Source organism: Chamaea fasciata, unplaced genomic scaffold, assembly GCF_029207755.1.
Source record: "Chamaea fasciata isolate MVZ Bird 193981 ecotype frontalis unplaced genomic scaffold, bChaFas1.0.hap1 SCAF_5, whole genome shotgun sequence".
NCBI classification, from domain to species: domain Eukaryota; kingdom Metazoa; phylum Chordata; class Aves; order Passeriformes; family Sylviidae; genus Chamaea; species Chamaea fasciata.
In genome coordinates, this window is record NW_027094090.1 from 11,439,030 (window position 1) to 11,451,292 (window position 12,263).

The following is a 12,263-nucleotide window of genomic DNA, read 5'->3' on the forward strand; positions in this document are numbered from 1 at the left end:
AAATAGAATATTATGCTATGACGTGAAAAAGTTGAACAGAGAAAAAGAATTTCAGAAGCTTGATGTAGCATCTGCAGTACATCCCAGTGCTGATAAATAAGTATTCTTTATTCACAGTTAAAAATACCCTTAATATTTTAAATATGAAAATCGTTGCCTGTTCCATCCCTGGAATCAGGTGCAAGGAAAAAATCCACGAGTCTTCTTATGACTCCTCTAGGGAACATGAGACCAGCAGTAAAGATCTGTAATCTAGTCAAAGTTTCAGCTCTCATTTTGGAGTAGTCGTATATAAGTTGCTCCTATTCTACTCTTTTGATGAAATGAAAAATCCTTCTGGATCATATTTTAATGGAGTAGCAAGCTAGAGCTATTTGCAATACAATACTCTGTTTGTTTTTTTGCTTGTTAGGCGACAAGATTTTGACAATACTCAAAAATTAGTTCTTATTTTATCAAATTCCGTATAAGAAACTAGAAGGGTTGAATGAATATGCACTGAGTTTTGGTATATCTAAACTTTGTTCACAAGAATTTTTTTTGTCAGTGGGAACAGTGAGGTAAACTGTGAAATCAGAAATCTTGACATGTATGACAAAAATGGGTTTTCTCTTCATGTGTAATGGTGTTCCACAGGATGCAGAAAGATACAGTAGGAGAAAAAGTAAAATTAGGCTCTTGGTGTTGATTCTGACAACTGGATACAGACCTGACACTCTGGAAAATGAGTAGTTGCAGCTACCTACTTTCTGAGGAGACTGTAAGCTGTGTGCTTGGGATGCCAACTCATAATTGTAAATCATAACATTTCCACCTGAAGTAGCATTAAAGATTGGGTGTTCAGTGTTTATTTTTGACTTCCACATATAACAACAGCAATTGTTCCTCTATATTTTAACTGTTTCTTATGTTCCCACTGCATAGCATGTAAGACTTAAGAAACCTTAATTTTCTGTAGTTGAACATTAGGAATTCCTATTGCTAACAGTCACTACCTATTGCCAGTTCTAACTTTTAGCTCACATTTGAATTCACAGATTTCCTTTAAAATATTTCCTTGTCAACTTTCTTTTGCCAAATGTGGGGCTTCTTAATTCCAGAATCCTTATAGAAAAAAACCCCACTTCTTTAGGAGGTTAAATAAGTTTTGATTTCCATCAGAGTCAAGTTATCAAAGATTCTTCTAGAGAAAAGATTTTTATTTGTGCTAGGGAGGGAAAAAAAAAAAGACCTGTAGAAGTGAAATCTCTTTTTTTAGGAGCATACTGTACCAGTTTTGGTTTCCATTTGACAGTCAGTGCCTACAGAGTGAGTGACATTATTTGCTCTGCTCCTGAATTTGAAGGCATGGGATCTCAGTTATGATAACAGCTCCTTCCTTGCAATGAAGATGGTTTGCCTTCCTCTTTCACTGCATATGGAAGTAGGATCTGTGATTTTGTGCTGAAGAAAGAGCTTCTTCACCCCAATGAGCTTTGTAGAGTCTAAATTTCACCTCAGACTTCTGAAGTTTGTCTGCCAGACACATTGTTCTTTATCTTCAGTTGCCAGGTTATGTAATGACCTATATGTTAGCCAAATTGAGTTCTGAGTGATCCAGAGTAAGGCTATGATTCACTGATGGTGTTTGAATGTGACTGTATTTGTAGGCACCGTCGACTTATTCTTGTCTAAAGGACACGTCCTTATTCTTGCATATATGTGGGGATTACCTTTCAGACCTCCCCCTTTATATCACCTGATTTTCGTATTGTGTATTGATAAGTGCTTTGACTGAAAGTGGATCTTTGCTAAAAGGTGCCTTGGAGCCACTATAAACAGTCCATCACTGCATGTCAACAGTTTGACTGTTTTGTTTTGAGTACTTTTTTTTTCATGTGTCTGAATCTTCCAAAGAACATTGCATGAGTGTTTTGTTTATTGTGAAGAAAGAGAGGCTATTTCTTATTCTGATGGAGCCAGGGCTGAGGATGCACTCTGAATTCCACATAGCAGAGTAAACTTACAAAGCCACATATTGAAAGAGAGACATGAAATATATTGTCTGAACTCTCATGGCTTTTAGAAAGAAAGAATGCTTCCATGATGCTAAATCCACAAAAAGGGTCTCTTATGAGTCTTGTGGTTGATCTCCAGAATGCGCTTATTATTCAACCCTTCCTGAATCCCCCTACCCCTTTGTATCTTCACAAAATTCTAAAAGCTTGGTAGGTTGAAGATGACTATTGTTTAATAAAAATCATTTGAAATTGGCCACTGTGCTCCAACATAGTCAGAGAGGCTGAAGGACACAGAGACAAATGCATGTCTCTGTATGTGCCATACCCACATCCTCCTTTCCTTCCTTCTTGCCTCCCTCTCATAATGCCATTATAGAAACTTGATTCTCCTTAAGAAACCAAAATAAAAAAGAATTCACTGAGCTACACCGGTGAGTCTGTACTGACTTTTGGGAATCACTCTTGATTTGTATCTCTCTGAGAGTTAATTAAACTCTGAGGCTTAATGAGATAATTTAGGATCAGATGTGCAAGAACATACCATGTGGCTTTGTGCAGGTGAATGGTCCAGTGAATGGACTGGGATTATCCACCGTTGTAAGTATTTGCAGGATCAGATTTTTAGTTATGATTTTAAATTTTATCTTTTCTTTCGAGTTTTGAATATAATCTGAAATATTTAAATGTTTTTAATTCATGCAAGAAGATTTGTAACTACAACTGCGTTGTTATTGCTGTACTGAACTCCTTTATATTACTACAAATAAGTTTTCTAGCAAAACACAGTGTAAAAGAATGCAGTGTACCCAGCTAGGTACATATTAAAATAACAAAACTATATTGCTTGATACAATAATTATATCGAATGTCCCATGATGATATTGTCAACATTAAAGATAAGGTAGCCTTACAAAAACAAAAGCAAAAATAAAAACACAAAACAAAACCCCAAAACCAACACACTTTAAAGAATGAAAGGGAGAGCATTTTGTTTCAGACAAAAAGTTGCTGCAACAGTAAATGTCATATAAGAGAAAAAGACAATTTGGGGAAGAGGAAGGCAAATATGGAGCAGTCATAAGAGACGCAGACTAAGAAGAGAGGATAACAATGAATGGAGCAGGTGAGGGCAGGGCTGTGCGCGTTTGGGTGAAAGCTGCTGCCGGCGGGTTCGGGGCGCTGCTGCTCTCCAGGGTCCTGAACGCGAGAGCCGCCAGGCTGGTCAGCAGGAACAGAGATAGGAAATTTAAATAGGAGATTTGAAGTGAATGGGGCCAAAATTACTGAAGAAATTTAAATTTTGAATTAAATTTTTGGTGTAAGTAAGAACATTCAGCAGTTTAATTCATTAATTAATTAATTGATCTACTTATTTATTTATTTTCTTAATGCAGTATGGATTGTGTTTTGTACATCCTGTGCATTTCACTGTGGTTTTTATGGGGAATGTGCATGTTTTTGCATACTCATGCACAATATTTAGAAAAAAGTTTGATGTGTTCTGCTGACACAAGCTTCCCATTGTTGCATTCCTTGTGCATTAGATCTAATCAGAGATATGCTTTCATTCTGCTTTTCATACTGAGTTAATTCCCTCTTCCAGTGGGCAAGCACACTACAGAGTGTTTCATTTACTTGTCACGGTGAGATCAGGAAATCTATTGTTAATTATTATAGCTTCAATTCCCAACTCAGCTGCCTATGTCAGATGTGCCACTGTGCAAGTGTTTGACTATTAATGACTAGATGGAATATTACTATGTACACTAGGAATATGAGGCTTGCTTTATTTTTTAGGCAAAATCTCCTAGAAAGAAAAAAATCAAAATGGTACCAGAAAAGTCCCTTACACGCTTGTCCAATAATTGATTTAAATAAAAAACTGTGAGTTTTATGTGTGCATGTAGGAATTAAGTGATACAATTCTTTGGACTTTTAAAATGCACATGACATGCAAACATAACATTTAAAACACTACATGAATACAGAGATGGATAGTTAATAATAAAAGCAGATTCTTATTTATGAGAAAATATAAAAATATATAAAAATATATAAAAAATATCTACTTAAAATGCTGAAAGTACAAGAAAGATTAAATAAAATAATTAAGATTATAGATATCATACCTCATACTTACATGTAGATAGAATTCTTTTATATGTATTCTGAGTAATTTAACGATTGTCTTTTGTTAATAGGAAACAAAAAATCCAGAATTTCAGATTAAACTCCTAATTTTTAGAAGCCCCAATGAGTTCCCCACATTTGAAGTTCTAGAGTGAAAGAGCAATTGTATGAAAAATTATTACCTCCTCTTCCCATAAAACACAGTGGGAGTGGGAGAAAGGAAGAATGTTTCATAATTTCCAAATGTTAGGTTTCCCCAGCACAATCATTTATGAAACTTAAAATCAGCCACTTCCCAGTAAAATATTGTTGGCTTCAGAGGAGTATTATAGTCTTTGGTCAGTAACCATTAGGAATTACAATAGTGAATGTGTACCCTTTCTGTTAATACCAAGCTGTGGAATTGGATTATTTGCACAAAAAGTATGGACCTTCCATTTTCTGTTGCAAAGGTATTATAGCAACGCCAGAAGAAAATGACTTAAACAAGATATCTTAATATAGTATATAAAAGCAGAATACTGAAATGCTTTCTTTTGCTTTCTTTTGTGGGTTCCCTTATTTTGATATGACATTAAATAAAGAAAAAACATTTTTTATTACAATTTTTAGGAATATAATAAATTAGTAGACTTAATGCTTTAAAATTTGGTTTTCTTAATTTGTTATTAGCATTATCTTAATCCAAAATTTGCAATAGATATTTTGAGAACTGTTTTAGAAGTGGTTTGTATCATATACAGGGACTAGGGAGGACTGAGAAAACATGTAGTTGAGCAAATAATCTCTAGCAGGTAATAACTTGGAAGCACAGTGCAATAATACTAGTTTGAGAAGGCTCAGTCAAGAGTCTTGATATTTTGTAATATTACATCCATTCCTCCTGCAAATTTAACTTTTCTTACTCTTTCTGTTTCACTCCTTCTAGTAGTAGCACACAGGATTAAAGAATGTTTGCTAAAATGTAATTTAGCTCTTCTTAAATCATGGTGAAATAACATTTGAGTAGAAGACATAGTCATGTCATATTAACGTTGATACGACCACAGTGATTTTTCAAATTTACATTTTAATTTACATTTACAGATCAAGAAATTATTTTTCTCCATGAAAAAGTTTTACAAAACTTATTACGTTTGGCTGTTTAACAGAAAAATCCAAAATTGCAATTTTTTTTTAAATTGTATTTCATCAGGATTTTATTTACATAAAAGGAGAATTGGCAAAATTTTTTAACAGTTTCCATGGATTTAGGTAATTATCTTCGCAACATACTAAGTGCTTTTGGTGTCTTTATGGTTTCACGTCTTAAATTGGATGACGGAGCACTAGGGAACAGCAGAAAGATAGACTAAGGATTTATTTTTATTTAATTCTTTCACATAACTTAAACACTTGAAATCTAGAAAGATTCTTTTCAAACATTGTATTTTCTCAAGAGAACAAACAAAATTAATTTTTTTCTATCGAACAAAAGATAGTTTTGCATAATTCAAAAAATGGTATCTTTCCATCTCCAGAGAGGGAAACTATCAACACATGGGCAAAGTCATAGGTGCAGGAAGACATTCCAACTCTAGCTTCAAATAAAGTAGGTCACATGCTATAAACTCAGACCAGGTGGAGCTTGAATTTTTTCAGTCAGTGCCACAAGAGTTGTGTGATATGCTCCTGTTTAATAAAGAATGTGGCATCTTTGTGCAATACTTATTCTCTGGGAAGAGGTCCTCTAATAAGAGAAGTGTGCTGAGTGAATCAATCAAGTGCCATTGGAGGAAGAGTGAACACTGTGAGTAAGCCAGTAATTGACATCTTGTGGTTACGCCTATTGTAATTCAATTAAACTGTATTGAGCTCCAACAGGGTCAAGCAGTAGGGGCACAGATCCTCACTGCCATGACACCATAGACTATCCTACTGACAGGCACTGGAAACCAATTAAAAAACTTACTTATCCAAAATAACACACTTAATGAACACACTGTCTGAAGAGGACTATAATTATCTTCTCCTTCTCCTCATGAGCCTGAACAGGCAATATTACAACCTCAAAGAGAAAGAGTTGAACTATCCCAAGAAAGTTAAATTAATATCATCAAAAAAACCCCAGACATTTTTATGGGACTTTTTTTCCCATCGCTACCCACTGGCTTCTGCCAAAGTTATTAAGGTTACTGTGTTTAGCAGTTAGATGAAGACACTCAGTCTTCTCTGAAACACAAGTCTCAGAACTGGTTGGCAAAGTAGTTTTGTTAAAGTTTTGCTGGAAGCCTCACGTTCCATTCCCCAAATCCTCCAGACGTTGAATTCTATGGAATTTAATTGAACCCTGTACAAATTTTGTACAAGAGAATAAGTTTCCTCTCTACTGAGCCCTAGTGAGGCTGCATTTGGTGTGCCGTGTCTGGGCTCCTTAGTGTAAGAGAGACTTGGTGCTCCTGGAGAGGGTACAGTGCAGCTCTGTGAAGATGACTGGGAGACTGGAGCATCTTTCTTATAAGGAGAGTAAAAGCTGAGGGAGCTGGACCTGTTCAGTCTTGAGAAGAGATGACTGATAAGGGACCTTGAGAATGTCTGTAAGTATCTGAAGGGAGGGTGTCAACAGGATGGACCAGGTTCTTTTTGGTGGTGCCAAGAACTGGAAAAGAGCAAAGGGCAGAAACTGATTCACAGGAAGTTCCACCTGAAGACAAGGAAGGGCTTCTTCACTGTGTAAGTGACCAAGCACTGGAACAGAGAGAAGTTGTGGAGTCTCCCTCACCAGAAATAATTTTTTAAAAATCTGGATGCAGTCCTGTGCAATGTGGAACATACTCAGAAGGGAAAAAAGCATGGACATTCTGGCAGAGTTGATGGTGACTTTCTCCTCACTGTCAAAGGAATTTTGCTACTTCTATTTTATCATTAACCTGCTTTTTAAAGAAGGGAAAGTTTCCATAATTTCTTCTTCTGGCTTCCCATAATTTGATAAGGAAAGGTCATGAATTTCAAAGGATATTTGTATTAATGTAGCTAATCATCTCTCCATTCTTTCTGTCTGTTTTAAAGTCAAAGATGATAACTAATTCATTCTGTGGAAAGGCCTTCTATAGAGGCTTTCTCTAGCACGAGTCACAGACCACACGTCAAATGGCTTATTTATACTGTAACTGGATTCAGACCATGTCTCTGTCTCAGCCTTCTTTCACTTTCTTCTTTGCAATCTTTAACCTGTGATGACAAAGGACTGTAGATAAAAACTCAAAACCCAAACCAAATCTACCTCAGAATTGTTAAATTTCCTGATTATAATTTACAGTATTTTTAAGGGTGGAAGATACTTAAAATACTGTAAATGCCATTTTTATTGTGGTTTGCCCCATTGTGAAAATTATGTGTGTAACTTGTAGGCACTTGGATATTTTCACTCATCAAAAATATTGATGTAAAGGATCTGAAGTCAATAGCTGTTTTCTTCCTTTGGCACTAATTTTGAAACATACACTTGCAAATTCTACATCTGAAGATTAATGGGGAAAAAAAGCTATTTGTGCCTGTTTGCTGCACAAATTCAAAAAGACTTCATAAATACATGACATACCCATTTTCTTACTGATTGAATATAGTTTCATTTTTAAGGATATACCTTTTTGACTTGCATATAAATGAACTGTTAAAAAGATGCAACCTATTTCTATGTCTTCTTTTAGGAATAAATCCAGCCTTAAGGCTGATATTATTATAACTAAAATAGGGATTTTTATTGTTATTTTATGTAGATATATGCATTTTTTACTGTTTTGAAATTAACATTGCAAATATTGAGACTATTTCTATCACAAACTAGACCACTAATTTATTTTTGTCATGCCTCAATAATTTGATTATGTCTGTGTTGTTGTTTGAATTAAAGCTCTAATTTTTAAAAGAGTGTGATTTAAAACCAGTGATTCTTCTGGGAAACTCTCAAATTCCTCTCTAAAGATTACAGAAGATAAACTTAAGGATTAAAAAATCCTGTATTAATTTCCTGAGTAAAGTATCAGTTTGCACTGATTTTTATTTTGACAAATATTACTGCACACAATTTCCAAAACATAATTGTTATCTGCATGGTTGAGATAGGTTTCATCCATATTTATTACATGGTCTTATTAATTATGTGTACATGTCTGTACACATTATTCACATACCTACTTGCATGTATACATACAGCCTTTAGATGGAAGATTAGCCTCCAGTTTCTTCCAGTGGATTAGATCTGTACTTTTTATGACATGGACATGTAAAGTCTGGATCTCTTGTTCTTGTCAATGTGTATGGCAGCCCAGACATTATAAAAGGCCATTTTTTGGAAGCCTAAAATCATTGCTGTATTTCGTACAGACAAAATTACTTTCTTTTGAGAGTTGTAAACCATACTTGGCAGTAGAAGGGTGATCGCAGCATTTCATTGTTGAAAAGCTCTACTATATTCAGCTTTGCTAAAGTGAACATTTTGATGTCTGTAATAAGAGTGCATAAGATGTAATCCTCTTGCTTATCAAGAAACTCATCACATTCAGTGGGAGTCCCATGTAGAATCACACAACTGCATTCTAGTAGCTGACTACATCAGAAATTTTGTTGAGCAGTCCCATGATTTACACAGTATTGTAGCTACTCTTAAGTACCAGGCAGGATAAATTGTGTCTATTTGTCTTTCCAGCAATGATAGTTTAGGCCTTTTTTTTTCCACTAAAACCAAGTTTAATGTTGACTTTACAACAATAATAAAAAGGTTGACAGTATCCAAGTTAGAAAACTCCAATATATATACAATCCTGAGTTCTGAAGACCTGTAGCTTGGCTGGCCCTGCTAGCCTCTCCAGGTGACTTACTCAGATGGCTCTCTCATATTTGACCCATTGCAGCCAGTGAATGTCCCAACTCTGCTTGCAATATTGTGGCTTCAGAGGGTGAAAGGAAAAAACTATTTATTAATAGAGTAACTACATGTGGCTACACAGAGTGCCCCAAAGAACTGCAGACTTCCACCTGTAACCAGAAACTTAGACAACTGAGCTGAAGTTGCTTTGTTCCTGTCTTGTGTTGGTTCCTATGGTCTTCACTGCTGGGATCATCTTAAACATGTTCTTGTGCTCAGCGTGCAGTAGTTGTTAGATACCTTTCTGCATGGATATGCTTACAAGTGTCCCACTTCTGACATTTTTTTTCAATATATAATTAAATGAAATGTGGCAAAACAAAAGTTGAGTGATTTTTTCCCATGAAGACTGGTTTGAAATAATGCCTCATATCTATCTATCTATCTATCTATCTATCTATCTATCTATCTTATAGTTATGGGAATTTTACCGGCCCCTTAGAGTCAGTCTTGGCTTCTGCCTAAAGCTCATGGACTGTGGCAAAAATTTTGGCTATAATAGGAATGATATGAAGCACTCTTACTAGAGCATTACTGAAAAGGATGTGTCAGGGTTAAAAACCTTAAGTCTCTGAAAGTCAGAGCAAGATAGAGTTGTTAGTATCAGTCTAGTAGATATAATAATAGCCTAATAATATGGTGAAGTTAATCCATGATGTCTCATGTAACTCTTTTCCCTCAGTATCCTAAAAGAAATCCAGGTTGCTCCTTTGTGTACTTATCAAAAGAATTACCTTACATCATAAGAGCGATAGTAGAGAAAGTAAAAGGTGGAAATCTGCATTCTGTGTGTAGTGCCAGAGAAATTGAGGTGTCTGTGAACAGATCCGCAGTTAATACAACATAAGTAAATGGTTAAATGTTGTATTGTTGGAAACATTGGAAAGTATTAGAATTGCCTGTGGTGGATGGTGGATGGATGAGTAGGCTTTCTGGTTTTAACCTGAGTCTTTAAGAACGTGGTCATAAGAAAATGGGTTTAGATTTCTTCTGAAATAGATGGTACATTACATCTACACATTTAGTTTCTCAGAAAGACTGATAAAATGCAGATGCCTACTTTACTCTTTGTGCCTTGTTTTGCAGATGTTTCCTGTTTGTTACCATTTTACAGTGAATGCATAGGAGTATTTTGGGTGGTGTCTTTGAACATAATAGAATTTTTTAAAGGGAAACTGAGGTTTAAAATGCAGTATTTTATCAACATTCACAGTCTTTTTCCTATAAGATTTTCTTGTAACATATCATTTGCAAGTAATTCTGACTTTTGCAACAATATTTGGGTATTTCTTGGCAATAACTAGGATTCTCACAGAATCTGAATTCTATCAGTCTTTTATAGCCTAAATTCCAAAGCCCTGCACTGTATGGTAGCTTTAATCAGGGTAATCCCAGGGAGCAGGGCCATTGGGTAGTCTGCAATTCAGAGTCAGTTTTAAACATAATGGACCTTACATCAAAGATACTTAGAATTGCAATATAATAATATGAATAAAGAACTAATAATTGTGGAGGTTTTTTAGTTGAGTACCATCTATTTGCTGATGAGAAATTAAATATGGCTTCAGCATAAATATTTAAAGATTGTCTTGGAAAAAAATATACAGTTGGGAAGAATCTGTAAAGGGATACAGAACCAGCAAAGCATCTTAAAAAAATATCATGTTTATTTAGGAATACGCCCCTAATTTTAAATATTTAGGAGTTTCATGGTATCCAAAGTATGTATGATTATTGCCACTGAAAAGTTTAATTGCATATCTTTGCGCTGTACCTTCTTGTGCGGATTGCCAGCGCAGAGCTGGAAAGCAGAAGGATGCCTGATGATCTCCTGCGAGCCCTATTTCCCTGCCTGCTTTGTAATGTAAATGGCTAGTTTGAATCCCACCACGGATCCGTGCGCTCAATCCCCGAGCATCCTCTCGGTTTTTAACCGGAAGATCACCTGACCGCCCCCCGAAGCTGCCCCTTGACGGCGGGCTCTCGGCGGCGGCTCGGGCTGGGGTAGGTGGTGGCTGCGGGGGCCGGCGGCGGAGCCGAGCGCTGCCGGGGGCGGAGGGAGCGGGAGCGGGAGCGCCGCTGCCTCAGCCCTGGAGAGAGGGAAAACAAAAGAGCTCAGCTGCAGTTTTGTGTTTGCCGTGTCTGGGCTTAAGCAGAAGATTCTAGACATTCGTGCCGAAAAATCAAAGCACAGCTGAGACTACATCTACCGGGAAGATAATTTCCGTCCCCAGAATGGGCTGGATCCAGTACAGGTGGTTTGCAGATCATGCGAAGACAGACGGGCTGAGAGCCATGGAAAGGTGGGATAAGGCGCTGCCTTCTCTTTCTTGCCTTTTTTTTTTTTTTTTTTTTTTTTTTTCTTCCTTCTCTCTCTCTGGATTTGTAAAGCAGTACAGCTGGAACCTGAGGCAGGGTCACTTAAAGAGACTAGATGGGGTTTAATCCCCCAAAACAAAACCAAAATGGGAGGCACTGCTGTGTTCAGACAGATGTTGAATCCAAACTTAGGCTGAGTTGGACTTGCTGTGAGCGATCCTTGTTGTAGCTTTTGATGTTGTCTTTGTTTAGAATAGTTGCTTCACGAAATACAAGGCTTTAGGACGAGCGGCATGCTTCTGTAACAAATTGTCAGATGACTGTTCCAATGCTAGTAGATTTTTGCCAGAGAAGCTGCAAATGAAGGCTTTGGAGGTGAGTTTATGGAAATAGGAAGAGCTGTTGACTTTGAAATCCTTGTGATGTGGGCATGGTTAGAAGTTGAGCTGTGCTTGTTGTACATTGTCTGAATTGTAACAATGGGCAGTTCAAGTAGAGCAAGTTTGAATGGTGTTTCTTCAGCAATACCAAATGCATTTCACTCGTATGATCTTTGGCTTTTCACCGAAGGCAAGGAATTTCTTCTTTTTTTTGAGGAAAAAGCCAAGAGATTTTTTAAAAATATCGAAGAACGGGAGCAAATTAGCATTTTTATTTGAATGGTTGTTGTTAACACCAGCATGCCTAAACATCTAAAACATATCCCAGCAATTTCTCATTTCTTTTATTGGGCAGATGCATTTCTTTTGTTCCTGAAAATTTTCCCTGCCTCTTTAGAACAAAAGGCATTTCCTTTTATTTTTTTTTTTAATGGCAGCAAGAGAGTTATATACAAATTAGCAGTTTTATACAGGTTAATGTTCTGCTTCATTCTGAAGTAAACTGCCTAAAGGTATTAGGAAGAGAGG

At 36.4% G+C, this 12,263-nt stretch overlaps 1 protein-coding gene across 11 annotated transcripts in view; it reads left to right on the forward strand.

Annotated features, from left to right (window-relative positions):
• MAGI2 (membrane associated guanylate kinase, WW and PDZ domain containing 2) overlaps nt 1-12,263 on the forward strand; it is a 714,127-nt gene that overhangs the window by 316,815 nt on the left and 385,049 nt on the right. The window contains exon 1 of one of the 11 annotated variants that reach the window (XM_066182805.1): nt 11,128-11,339. The exons of the other annotated variants lie outside the window; for them this stretch is intronic. The gene's annotated coding sequence lies outside the window, so the exon portion shown is untranslated. Of the gene's footprint in view, nt 1-11,127; nt 11,340-12,263 lie in introns of those variants that run through there. 11 annotated transcript variants of the gene reach the window in all.